This window comes from Canis lupus, chromosome 3, assembly GCF_011100685.1.
Source record: "Canis lupus familiaris isolate Mischka breed German Shepherd chromosome 3, alternate assembly UU_Cfam_GSD_1.0, whole genome shotgun sequence".
NCBI lineage: Eukaryota > Metazoa > Chordata > Mammalia > Carnivora > Canidae > Canis > Canis lupus.
Genome location: NC_049224.1, coordinates 52,641,859 through 52,655,953, shown reverse-complemented (window position 1 = coordinate 52,655,953; position 14,095 = coordinate 52,641,859). Strand labels below are relative to the sequence as shown.

Sequence of the window (14,095 nt, the reverse complement as noted above, 5' to 3'; positions counted from 1 at the left end):
CCATCAAGAAAGACTCTATCATCAAAAATGAGGAAACTGCTTCTCCATAATGGGGAAAAAAACCGTGATCTCATTTCTCAAAAATTGATACACCTGTATACATTGGAAGCACCCTCATGGATAAAACAGTGGTTTGTAAGTGGAGAGGACAGAGCTGTCCCCACCCCAGCCCCGCCAAAAAAGTGTGTCAATATCACAGGGGTGGGGAGGATGTTATGTAAATCTACACCCTTCTTCTGATATTCCACCCAGCTCCCAAGGGTACCAAAGGCATTAGCTTCATTCTAAACTCTGTGAAGAGTATGAAAGAAGTATAATACATGGCATCCATGAAATAACTGGGAAATAGTGCAGCTCTATGAGTATTTTAGGTACAGAATCCTAAAGTACCAACTACAAATACTAGAGGAATTCAGACAAAGGAAGCAAGGAGGATGACTAGATAGCTAGGGACTCATGGGAAGAGATGGGACACAAGAGGAGGTGAGAAGCAGGGGTGGGGTGCAGACATCAGGCTGGGCTCACTGGCTGACCCAGGACCCAAGAATGCTGGACAGTCAGGAGACAGGCAGACAGGGCAAGAGGGAGGATGTAGGGGCAGAGGTGGTGATTCACTGTGAAATGAAATTTCAGGGCTTTACTTACAAGGAAAAGGTGGCGTCCCACACATATTTGGCTGTGGCTATGTGTGCTGTGCAGACACACTGAAGGTCTGAGTGCACATGGCAGGAGGTGTGAGAAGCATTTCTTTGGCTCTGTGTAACCTGATCCATGGGGCACTAGACAAGCGTTGTCATGCATCATTTGAATATCATTGCAAGCCCACGATGGCATTCAAATCATTTTTCTTTTTTAAAATATAGTTAACACACAACGTCACCATGCAAATAGTTTTGAACAATCTACTGATCTATATGGGAATTTTCATTTGGGAACCCATCCCCTTAAGGCCCTAAAAATCATACCGTCTCCCACCTTTGCATTTTGCAAATACCCCTTTCATAACTAGAAAATGTGCAAGCCTCATTTCTACATAAAAGTAATGACTTATGTTCCTTTTGTTTCTATTGGGGATTCTGGTCTATGCCCTTCTAATTCAATCCTCATGTAAATTCTACACAAGTTTAAATTTAATGGTGTTGAGCACGCAGTGGGGCACTCAGTACATATTTATTGGCCAAGTCTGTGGGAAGGCCTAACGCATCACCATTCTGATCCCTTAAGCAGAATTTTCTCAGGAGGAGATTATTTCATTAGGCTGAGAGGTACAGATCTTTGTAACTGCCACACTCTGTGGAGCAAAAGACAAAGCTCAATGTGACCTGGGCTGTCAGCAGCTTTTGGATATTTTAAAGACCATCTCAGAATTCAGGCAAATAATTATCCATCTAAATGAAACTTTTCCCCTTTCCATCACTCAGAGAAGCTACTGTCCAATACCATATTTCTTTTACCTTTTCCCTTGTTTGTCTGAAGCGTATCTTGGCAGGTTCAAAGAGCTATAAATCAATCTACTTCAAAACCTGCTCACATAAAAAGAAAGAGAAATCAGAGCCCAAATGGGCTGTTTTAGGGAGTAGAAGGAAGGAAAGGCACCCAAAAAAAAGTTAGACAGAAAGCCACTCATTTAAAAAAAGAAAGAAAGCTACCCATTGATTGTTGGCATTCAGCTAAATACCCAAATACCGCTAGAAGACTCACAACTTCTACTAACTTCCTCCAAACATCCAAAACAACAAGATTACCTATGGTATTTTCCCACCAACATGAGTTTAGGACGTAATCCAGAAAATTAAAAGTCAAATACAATTAATCCTAGGTTAGTTAACCCGGATTGAAACATTGGTGGAATTGTAACATGGAGATCCTTTCTGGCATCTAAGGAAAATGCAAAAATCCCTCCTCAAATATCTATGGTATGTGAAACAAATTTGTATAAATAGGTCAGAACAATTGTTACAAAGATTTCTACTTCATCTAGATGCTTTCTGTGGGTATACACCAATGATGTCGGGGTAGTGAGGCAACTCACGTCAAGGCGGAGAAATTCACAGGCTTTAGGGGACAGACAGACCTGGCCTAAATGGCAACTGTACCATTTATTGTGTGACTTTGGGCAAGCCTCTTAACCTCTCTGCACCTCAGCTTCCTTACCCATTAAATAGGGGGGTGGTGATAAGAGTGTCCTGCTATTACAATAAAAATGAAAAAATGCAACCCCAGTGCTAACTTGGCAGTGGTGTCCTCACTAGAGAAGGCAGGGGAGGGGCTTGCTTTATCCAACAAGGCTAGAGAATCACAGTCCAGAGCCGCATGTCCAGGGTTTCAGGTCTGGTTGGTCCTGCTTCTACACTTGCCTGTGAGTGATCATGACCAATCCAATCTAAACATCTTTTACAGGGGACGAGTGGGTCATACGCATCCACATTCCTGTCCCCACTCCAGACCATTTGCTTCTCCATCAGCCACCCAGAGAAAAAGATGAAGTTTGCAAACCCACAGGATAGAGTTTGAAGACTCTCACCCCTTGAACCCAGTAGTGCTAGTGTTCTCTGGCTGGTGCTACCAAATCACTGTATCTTGAAAATGAAGGGGCAGAACCAGATGATAGTAAAAACGCCTATTTGTGTAACTCCACAATTTATCGGATGCTTGGGAGTTAAATACATGACCTCAGTTATTCCTCAAACATGTCACAAAATGCCCTGAAGTTGACAGTAGAGACCAATTACATAATGTACTGTTTACAAAGTGCATCCTCAGACGTTATCTCATTTGGTATTTGCGATAGTTCTGTGAGTTATTATTAATGCAAGCAAGGAAACTGAGACCCGGGACCCTCCTTGTGCCACGCTGCGTGTAAGGCTCTAGGAGTATCTATCTCAGAGGCCCCTCGCAGAGCTGGATGGATCCTGACTACTCCACCCCCAGCGATGGTCTCTGAGGCCTCTCCCATCCAAAGAGAGCCTTAAAAAAAAGAAAAAAAAATCTGCATTCCTCTTAGAAGCTCTCTGGTGGCAAAGATAAGATTTCTCTGGCAATTTCCCTGCAACATTCAGCTTTCTAAGCAGAGTCAAAAGTAGTCTGATGAGTGATATTACTGATAGACCCAGGAAAGGGACTGTGTTTTCCAAATTGGGGAAAATATCCTTGGCTACATGCTACTTGGCATTTCCCATCATCTTACTATTTAGAAGGGCACATTCTTCAAGGTCATTGACAAGAGAGGGTAAGCACTTTATTTATACTATCAGAATAGAGAAAAGCATCACAGCCAAGGTATTTGGAAGCTGAGAAGTTGAAGTCCACGGTGGGAACATAGTTCAGGACACACAGGGAGCTAGCTGTGTGGAACTGGAAGCTCGGCAGGCAATGATGGACAGTAACCTCTGGGCCAAGCATGGCCTGATGGTGGGGCAAAGGGTGTGCAGGCACCACGGAAGGGTCAGAGGGCAGAGGCCCAGCAGAAAGAGGGCTTGATAAATGTTTGCTGAACAAATGAAAGGCTCTGGTGCATCACACACTCCTAGGAATACTGTGTCTCCCTCAATTTTAGAGAGAATAACGTCATCATTGGATGCCTGAGAAAGTTAATAGGAAACCACGTAATGCATATGGAAATTTACTAAAATGCATCATTCCACATTAAGTGAACAAAGCTAGGAAGGGAACATGCACAATATGGTGCCAGTTATATAAGAAAGAAAGAGGGGCGCCAGGGTAGCTCAGTTGAGTGTCTGACTCTTGATTTTGGCTCAGGTCTTGATCTCAGGGTCATGATATCGAGCCCTGAGTTGGGCTCCATGCTGGGTGTGGAGCCTGCTTGGGATTCTTTCTCTCCTTCTCCCTCTGCCCCTCTCTCCCTGCTTGTGCTCTCTAAAAAATAAATAAATGAATGAATGAATAAATAAATAAATAAATAAATAAATAAATAATACTACCTTCTAAAAAAGAAAAGTATTTCTGACATTTTAAACAATTGGAAATTTGAACACATAGTTCAAATTTGATTAGAGAGTTGATAGTAAAGAATCACTGTTACTTTTTAAAAGTGTAATGATAGTATTATAATCATGTTTAATAAAGGGATCCTTATTTTTTAGGTGATATCATAGAAATATTTACAGATAGAAGGACATGATGTTTGGAATCTACTTCCAAATTAACATGGGCTGGGGAGTGGCTAGAATAGAGGGGTCAGGAGTGGTCACTGCTGAAGCTGGTGATGGGTACGTGGGGGTTCACTATAGGATTCTATTTCTGTATATCTTTAAAATTCCCATAACAAACGCCTATAAATGAATGAATGATTATATTTAGCTACATTCCAAATAGTTTCCTATAGTCACTGAGGTTCAAGTGTACGTTCAACTACAGTAACAGTCAAGACTCTTTTGTTCTTGGGATGATTATGGTAAATAATAGTCACTTATGGCAAATATGTCGTAGGCTGCTCCCACTAGTGTGCAGGTCATGCAAATCTCATTAGAAAATGAACTCCAAATTTAATTCCAAAATTAACAAGCAAAAATAACCAAAGATATTACTTTTGAAGGGCTCCCTTCCATTAATGTAGACACTTAGTGCCGGTTGCACATACAAACAGGCTCTTTATTAAGGCAGGACCCCAATGATGCAAACTAACTCTTCATTTCAACTCAACTAATATTCCCAAAGTGCTCAGCACACAGGAAGGAGCTGCACATGACACAACTATGACTGGAAACCTCTGTCTGCTCCACAGAGCTTAGGGCTCCTCCTATATTGGGATTCTTCAAACTCAGGTGCTAGATGCTCCCCCACCCCTGGAGGAAAATATAGTCCTGACAGATTGCCTCAGGGCTTTTATTCAATTCTTAGAGTTAAGTTACTTTTATTCAATTATTATTTATTATACTGTTTCTTAAAATGTAAACACATAAAACTCAGCATAAACTTCTTTTAGCACTTTTAAACGATGGCGACCAAGACAAATGTACAAATAAATACAAATAATACTATTCAAACACTGAAAGTCAGATTAACTACATTAATATAATGAGGCTGATGTCATTTTTTAAAAACTTAAGTTTCTTTGTTTTTAGGTAATCTCTACACCCAATGTGGGGCTCAAACTCATGACTCCGAGATCAAGAGGTGCAAGCTCTTCTGACTGAGCCAGCTAGGCGCCCCTGATGCCATCTTTCAGACCTGAAATCCAGAGACAATGTCACCATGTTCCTGCCTCCTCCTGAGCAGGTCCTGTGGGTAAGCACTGGGCAGTGTGACAGCTGCATTCTTGAGCCCCCTCCTCTCTGCTGGGAGCGCTGCTGCAGCCCTGCATGGACACAGTGCTCTGTGCTATCCCTTGGCTGCCCCAGTGCTACTCACCTTCTCCATGCTAAGTCCTTTTATACTTTTCTCTATAGCAGCTTACCTGGATCCAACTCGTGAGAAATTCACACACAAATGGGGAGCATTGGGGCCATGTGGCTGGACCCAGGTATAATGAGGTTATCCCAGTGATCCAGGGCAAGCTTTTTAAATATTTCCAATTATTGTTTTTTTAAAGATTTTATTTATTTATTTGTCAGAGAGAGAGAGAGAGAGAGAGAGAGAGGGTGAGCACAAGCAGTGGGGAGAGGCAGAGGAAGAGGGAAAAGCAGACTCCTGGCTGAGCAGGAAGCCTGATATGAAACTTGAACCCAGGTTCCTGGGATCATGACCTGAGGCAAAGGCAGACACTTAACCGACTGAGCCACCCAAGTACCCTCCAATTATTGTTAATGCAAAACCAATATGTCTGAGTGTTCTTAATTTAAGGAGAACTCAAGGAATCTCTAGAAAATATCCTTGACTTGGGATAGAATGTCATGGTGCTACTGGAGCAGAGAAAAAGTACCACAGGGACACAGATGAGAAGTCACAATCTATCTCAGAAACAATATAAGCCACCACCTGACATAGTAAATTGAGAATTTAATAAGTTTAAGCACATGCTTAAAAAGATTGATGTACAAATACACTGGAGGGTCTCGATTCCAGTGAGTGGCTAGGGTCCCAATCCAACCTCCTCTTCTCCTTGTCCTTTAGAACCACAATATGGTATTTTGGCATGAACAAATCAAGACATGGAGCATTGTCTCATATCACTCTAAGGTGTTACAACTGGGATCTATACTGTATAGTCTATACCTCCCGAAAACACTGAGGACAATCTATACCAAACAATGCCACAACTAGGCCAGCTGGGCTGCATGAATGGCATGGCGTACCAGCAAGAGAACAGCCAGCACTGCTTAAGGAAACTGAAAAAGTAGAAACCTCCTTGAACAGAATCCCCTACTTCAGACACCCCCCTCCCATGCCCACCCCATGCTATGATGCCATTTCCACAGCTCAATCTTTTGATCAATCTAAATCAGTTTTTTTTTTTTTCAAGGTTGTTCTTTATTCTGGGACACTGACTTTCCTACATTTTTGGTGTTAAAATATCTTTTCTCAATAGATGGCAACAACAGAGGCACCTGGCTGGCTCAGTTGGTAGTGCATGTGACTCTTGATCTCGAGGTTGTGAGTTCGAGCCCTAGCACAGAGATTACTTAAAAAGAAATGAACAAGAGGGGCACCCTGGTGGCTCAGTTAAGCATCTGCCTTGGGCTCAGGTCACAATCCCTGGGTCCTGGGATCAAGTCCCATAGTGGGCTCCCTGCTCAGTGGAGAGTATGCTTCTTCCTCTCCCTCTGTCCTGTGCTTGTTCTGTCTCTCTAGTGCTCTCTCTCTCTCTCAAATAAATAAAATATTAAAAAAAACAAAAAACAATAACAAAAAACCAAACAAGGGGTGCTTGGCTGGCTGAGTCAATTAAGCATCCAACTGTTAATTCATTCAGCTTGGTTCGTGATCTCAAGGTTGTGAGACTGAACCCTGCGTTGGGCTCTGCACTCAGTGTGGGGTCTGCTTGTCCCTCTCCCTCTGCTCCTCCTCATTCTCTCTCTTTCTTTCTCAAATAACAAATAAAATCTTAAAAAAATAAACAAACAGGGCGCCTGGGTGATTCAGTCAATTAAACATCTGCTTCGGCTCAGGTAATAATTCCAGGGTCCTGGGATCAAGTCCCACATCAGGCTCTCTACTCATTGGGAAGTCTGCTTCTCCCTCTCCCTCTGCCTGCCACTCCCTCTGCTTGTTCTCTCTCTGTCAGGGAAATAAATAAAATCTTTAAAAAATATAAACAAATAAATAAAAAGATGGCAACACAGGAGATGACAAGCGTTTTTTATTTCCTTCTCTAAAAAGATGAAAATTTGGCAATCCCATGTTGGACTTCCTCCTTTGTTTTTTTTATGCTCTGACACGACTAAGGGAACGGTATACAAACACATGTTTGGACTGATTGTGCACAAATGGGGCAATTTTCAAAGCTTCTTCTTCTTTTGCCCCCAGGATACTGGATAAAACATAGCTGATAAGACTACCTCCCTCTCCTATCACATACATACCACATGGTACAACTCAGTGATAATGTGGACGCCCAGCACTGAGCAAAGACCAGAAAGTAATGACTCCAGATTAGACTGGCTAACACCTTGGCAGTTCTATTCAATTTCAAAGTGACACTAAATTAGACTTGGAGCTAAATGAAAGCATGATGCAGAGTAAGGCACATTGGAAGAAAAGAGAGAAACCGAACATCAGGCAAGATCTGGGAGCCACAGAAGACCACAAGACCATGTTTAATTCAATGCATAGAAAACATAAGCACAGCCATAGAAAATTCTTTTTTTTAAAAAAAAGATTTTAGTTATTTATTTATTCATAAGAGACACAGATAGAGAGGTAGAGACACAGGCAGAAGAAGAAGCAGGCTCCATGCAGGAAGCCCAATGTGGGACTTGGTCCCAGGACTCTAGGATCATGCCCTGAGCCAAAGGCAGAGAGCCACCCAGGCATCCTGCCATAGAAAATTCTAATGTGAGGAACCCCGAAACTCTCAGAACTACTGTCAGAAAGCCTGGCCATACCATGTCAGGTTCAGACCTTGGAGATGGCAAAGTGACGTAGAGAATTCGGAAAATGCTCATAAATATGACCGAAATTATATTCCCAAGTATTGGTTTAGGAGAGGGACAGGTGGGAGAGCTGGTTTTTCCTGGGCTGAGAGAGAAGAGGCGGGGCCCTTAACAAAGCTATCCAAACAGGAAGCTGGGCAGTGAGGTGCAGGGCTCCTTCCTGATGCTCTGGGGTGAGGACAAACAGGACCAGTGCCGTGGTACAGGAGCCAGGATTAGATGTGACAGAGGCACTGACACATGTATCAAGAAGGCCAGGAGACTTCTCTGGAGACCAGAGAAAATATGGCCAGCTTTCCCTGGCAATTCCAGCACATTCTGCCCAGAGGGCAAGGTGGAAGTCCCCAGTCCACTGCTCCTCATTTCCCAATGATCCTATTCTCCCTTCATAGGATGACCTTTTAAGAGAAGTGCTCTACGTCACCTGGTCTCTTCTTAGGCTTAGAGTGACGGTATGTAGAAAAGAAACATAGTTGGCCCTAAACATCCAAAAAATGCTTTAGGATCTCCATGTAAGGCTGCTGCCTAAGTAAGACTGGTTCTTAGCATTCTTAGAAATGGAAAAGAGACATTTAAAATAGACCACCCTCATAGAAAAATGACACAGAAGCTCTCTTTCCATACTGCCAAGAAATATTAAGTGGGGGAAAAAAGCAAGGTTCCAAATGGTGTGTACAGTATGGTACCGTTTGGGTGAAAGGGAAGGGGATATTCTTGGTGAATTTACTAATGTCATTCACCTGGCGTATAATATCCTGGCTGTGCACAGAACACTTCTGGAGGATGAAGAAACCAGTAACGCTGGTCGCCTCGTAAGGAACAAAACTAGGTAGCAGGAGTCAGGGGCAGACGGAGATGTATTTAATGTCTCACCTTTTGTGCCTTTCGAACATTTTCTTTCATCACATAAATGCATTACCCAGTTTTAAAATTTGAATTAAAAGCGTTAAAAGTGTTGCCAATGTAAAGTAAAAACAAAACAGGCCTTATGCAGCAAAGGGAACACTTTGGTTGTTCCTCTGGACAGCTGTTTGCCTGGCACACAACCAGATGCTCAGTTTGTCGAACTTAATGAACCTCTACTTAAAGGCAACAAAAGAGGATCAGAAACAGGGCAAACCCACATGTTCCAGTTCTTTCGTAAGCTCTTTACCTGGCTGCTACTTCACTATGACAAGAGATCGGTAAAGGGGGCCTTGCAATGGGGTCTGGTGCCCAGCCTTCACAGGTAATGATAGATCTGATCGTCTGTCCACATCAGCCATTTTATAAAAAGAAGACATTTATTTATTTATTTATTTATTTTATTGGTGTTCAATTTACCAACATACAGAATAACCCCCAGTGCCCGTCACCCAATCACTCCCACCCCCCACCCTCCTCCCCTTCTACCACCCCTACTTCGTTTCCCAGAGTTAGCAGTCTTTACGTTATGTCTCCCTTTCTGATATTTCCCACACATTTAAAAGAAGACATTTAATCCAAAAAACATGATGCCCTGGAACCAAGACAACAAAAATAAATATGCAGATATGAAAAATGATCCTTCAGGGAGATGATGTCAGCAGGTACACAGTATTAACACAAAAATAGAAGGACAGGGGGTTACCAATGTCCATGCATGGCCAAAGAAATTGGAACATAAAAAGCTGCTATATGGGCAACCCAGGTGGCTCAGAGGTTTAGCACCGCCTTCAGTCCAGGTCGTGATCCTGGAGACCTGGGATCGAGTCCCATGTCAGGCTTCCTGCATGAAGCCTGCTTCTCCCTCTCTCTGCCTGTGTCTCTGCCCTCTCTCTCTCTCTGTCTCTCATGAATAAATAAATAAATAATTTTTTTTTTTTTTAAAGCTGCTATATAAAATTCTCAAGCCAGGGGCACTTGGGTGGCTCAGTGGTTGAGTGTCTGCCTTTGGCTCAGATCATGATCCTAGGGTCCTGGGATCCAGTCCCATATCAGGGTCCCCGGAGGGAGCCTGCTTCTCCCTCTGCCTGTGTCTCTGCCTCTCTCTGTCTCTCATAAATGAATACATAAAATCTTTAAAAATTAAAAAAATAAAATTCTCCAGCCAGATCACATTAAGAGGCATTTGAATTTCCAGGGCTCCATTCCTGGGGACAATTTACCCCAAAATGGACCAGGAAGGCTTTGATACCTCATGCTCCAGTCATCTCCACTCTCAGATTGGTCAAGGAGCACTCAAAACCCACACTGCAATAAGCACCAGAATACTATTAACAGAAGATCACAGCAGAAATTCTGCCACATGAAATTCTCTTACTTTGGAAGTCTCCCTGCTAGGGTTTTTCAAAGAACCAGGATTTAGGAAAAAAAAAAAAAAAAGAAAGAAAAAAAGACAGACTCCACCCCATCTTTCATAGGATCAAAGAAATTATCTTGCATTCTGGGCAGAGGGGAACCACTATAGTCTTGGCAGGCTCTGACGGGGATTAGCAGGAAAAAGGTGACCAGCGGGACAATTAAAGAATAACAGCAAACGAGACTCCTTTCGCTGAGATGTTATAGAAAAGAAAGCAAGGTAGGGGCCCGTATGAACACACAAAGAAACTAAAACAATTATTCTAAGATGGCTGAACTCTATCGAACATCCGAGACAAAAACCCAAAACTCAAAATTCAACTCTTAAGAAGGTGCCAGTCAATAATGGTTCGTTCTAGAAAGCTCATAAAAACAGAGAAGGGAAAACCAAAGGTGACTGGCTTCCTGCCAGAAATAAAGGTAACAGGTATCTTCCAATTAAAAGAGAATTGGCCGGCAAGCTGAGAGAAGATATTTATCAAAACCATGAAGACAATAAAAGAAATGAAGCTGAAAGGAAAAAAAGAAAGGGAACTCTTCCAATTGCAACGAGAGGAAAAGCTGTTCCATTGTACTTGCCATATGGTTTATTTCAAGCTCAAGAAGAGGAGAAAAACCGGTGAAGAAGCTACATTACCAGCAGAAATCAGTCACACACTTGTGTTCCTGCCAGGCAAGGCAGGCGCTGCTGGTGCTGCCCCTGCTCGAATGACTAAGTAACTTGCTTAAATGCATTTGACACACGATCCTTGAACTTCCGAAAAGCACTTAATACAGTAGCTCATGAAATCTTAATCTAAAAATGTTCATCCATTTATAATCAAGCTGCATCACACTGACAAATGGGCAGGAGGGCCAAAGATATTTGGGAAGATGCTGTGAGGACTGGTATTACCAGGGACTTTGTTTATCACTTCGAGGGGTTTCTTTCCCCCTTTATAAAGAGAATAAAAGAGATCTGTCATCTAAAAGCAGGTGTAATTACAAGGACTAACAAAGAAAATGAATTACACAATTCAATAAAAGAAAAAAATGTTTTAAATGCAATGTGACTTAGAAAACTCCACAGACGTTTATGCGTTAGTGAAATATGGAATATGTTTAATGAACTGGGGGCAGGAGGCAGGGGAAAAAATTAGTTCCTGATAGAAAAAGACTTCATGGTAGATATGGGGGAGGGGGGAGCATAAAAAGGCAACAGAACATTGTATTTGGCAAATCGGTAGTGGTTACTGTGTGCCAGGCACTGTTCTAAATGCTTCAGCTATAGGAAGTCCTGTAATCTTCAAAACAACCTTCCAATCTAAGTACCATCGTTATGCCTGTTTGATAGGTGAGAAAACAGAGGCATGGAGAGGTTAGCTAACTTGCCCAAGGTTACAGCTTATCAGAAGTAGGGCTAGGACTCTAATCCAGGCACTCACTCCAAAATCTGTCTGCTTCAGCTCTCTGGACTCCCTTAGAATTTAAATACTGAGAGTACAAGTAAAATACAAGTCATGCACTGGCTAAATCCAGGGTCAAGAGATCATCCCTTAGTCATAGCTCTGTGATGACCAGTGAGCCCTGTGACCACTGTGGGCCTTAGTTTCCTCACCTGTCCTTTGAAAAGACAAATTAGACAGAGCTCTAACTAAGGGATCATCAGCTCTAAAACGCCCCCCAGTCCATGCTGACCACCCACAGTCTATGACCTGGTCTGCTTTCTGATGGGTTACTCAAAGATTAGTTTATCCCGAAACAGGCAGCAAGTTATGTTAAGGTTCTTTCTCTGCCTCCTGACCTTCAGAAGATTACTATGTCCTCTCCATTCAAGGCAAATGACAGACAGTAATGAAAGAGGTACTGTATGGTTTCTCTTTTGGACTCGACTTAACGCGGTTTGTAACGAAATGGCCCTCAAAAAGCTCTGGGCGCAGACCACATTAACTGTGCCAAACCTACAGTCTCTCCCAGGCCCCTCTCATGAGCCTGTTCTTGGAACCTGCCCTTGGATCTGGTTACTGGAATGCAGGTGAAACGGACACACTGGAGGGGGAAAAACAACCAAAAGAGAGGAATTGCAGGGATTAAGAAATGCGGCCCAGGGTGGTTCTAATTACAGAGTTTCATGATGGCTAAATAAACCTTATCTTCTTGGTATACTCCATTCTCTTTGCTGACACCCACTCTTGAGAGTTGAAACTACAGAATTCATTATGGTGAATTCAACACCTAACAGACCTAACAGACCTAACAGACCCCCCTGAAATAGCCTTGTCAAGCTAGGCATTAAAGGTTACGCAGAGTGCATCTGTGAGTGGAGAAGGGCCTTACAGGTGGGTCATGCAGCCCTCCTTTGAGAGTCTTTTCTAAGCATCCCTGACAGGTGGCTGTCATCTGGCCTGTGCCTGGACACTTCCAAGGTCGAGGCACTGGCTGCCTCCCGGACAGCCGCTTGCACTGCTGGACAGCTCTCTGTGGGTAAGGTTCACGAAGCGCCTAGAACAGTGCTTGGCTTGGGGCCAAGGTCAATAAGCGCGCCTCCAACTAGGTCAAAAGCTGCCTCCTTACAACTTGAATCCATCGGTCCTTGGTGCCCCCCTGGAGCCCTGAAACGCAGAGGCCCCCCGGACACCCAGAGCTGTGATCAAGCCCCTCAGCCCTCTCGTTCCAGGAGCGGATCCCGGACCTCCATCACCAGGCCTGGGTCGCAGACCCCCTCCCCACACCCTAGAGGTCCCGGGAATGAGCACCGATGGAGGGATGGCCGGCATGGAGGCCTCGGTCGGGGATGTCCCCATCCTCGGTACCCGGGGCAGGAGCGGACAAAGGGCTTTCAGAAAGGCGTATCCCACCTGCCGCGGTCCAGGCTGCCTCCCTCCCCGCAGCCGGGCGAGCCTGCCCTCGGGACCCCCACGGCGCCAGGTGACAGGCCCCGGAGGACCGGAGGCGCAGGCAGCGGCGCGATGGGCCGAGCCACGACGGGGACCTCGGGGCTCAGAGGTCTGGCCCGACGGATACCGGGCGCCATCCCGGCTTAGCAGAGCTCGCTCGGCCGTGGCTTTACCTGCGCGTGGTTGACTACCGCGGCCCAGCTTGCCCCCAGCCCGGTTCCTGCAGCTCCGCGGCTGCCGGCGGCACTCATGGAAATGCAGCCGGAACCCCTGGCCAGTGCAGCTCCCGCCGCTACCGGCCCCGCCCAAGCAACTGCCGCCACGCCCCTGACGACAGCTCCTGCCACGCCCCCGATACGGAACTCGTCCGCTCATTGGGCAGCCCAGCTGCTGCTCTACGAGCCCCGAGAGCTCTCTGCGCCCGGCGGGCAGCCCATTGGTTGGCGGAGCTGCTCCTCAGGGCGGAGGCGGAACCTTCGGCGAACAGCTCCTCCACCGTTGGTTACCTTTGACGTCTTTAGCCCGTGGGCTGAGACGCTATTGGATAAGGCCGGAGGGGGCGGGGAAAGGGGAGGTGGGCTAAAGGATCGTGCTTGATGTTGATGGGGGCGGGTGCGGAGAGGGAGGCAATTGTGACTGCGAGCTTGTTTTGGGGGCTGGGTAAGGTCAGGTGTCCTGTGAGGTGGAGAGGAGGGAGGCCGACTAGGTAGCTCAGCTGCAGTCTGCTGGCTCCAGGCCGACCCACTTACTCACCTGTAGCCCAGGATACAGCCGACGACACGGGTCGTGACCGGGGGAGACGCGAGGGGAGTGAGTCACTGAGCAGCAAAAAGAGGAAAGGATGTGGAG

The 14,095-nt window shown here is 44.9% G+C and overlaps 1 protein-coding gene across 2 annotated transcripts in view; it reads right to left on the bottom strand.

Moving 5' to 3' along the window:
- ABHD2 (abhydrolase domain containing 2, acylglycerol lipase) overlaps window positions 1–13,571 on the bottom strand; it is a 103,534-nt gene extending 89,963 nt beyond the window's left edge. Inside the window, exon 1 of one of the 2 annotated variants that reach the window (XM_038532813.1) lies at window positions 13,420–13,571. The gene's annotated coding sequence lies outside the window, so the exon portion shown is untranslated. The remainder of the gene's footprint in view (window positions 1–13,419) is intronic. The other variant, XM_038532814.1, reaches the window with a different exon arrangement.
- Window positions 13,572–14,095: the final 524 nt, after the last annotated feature.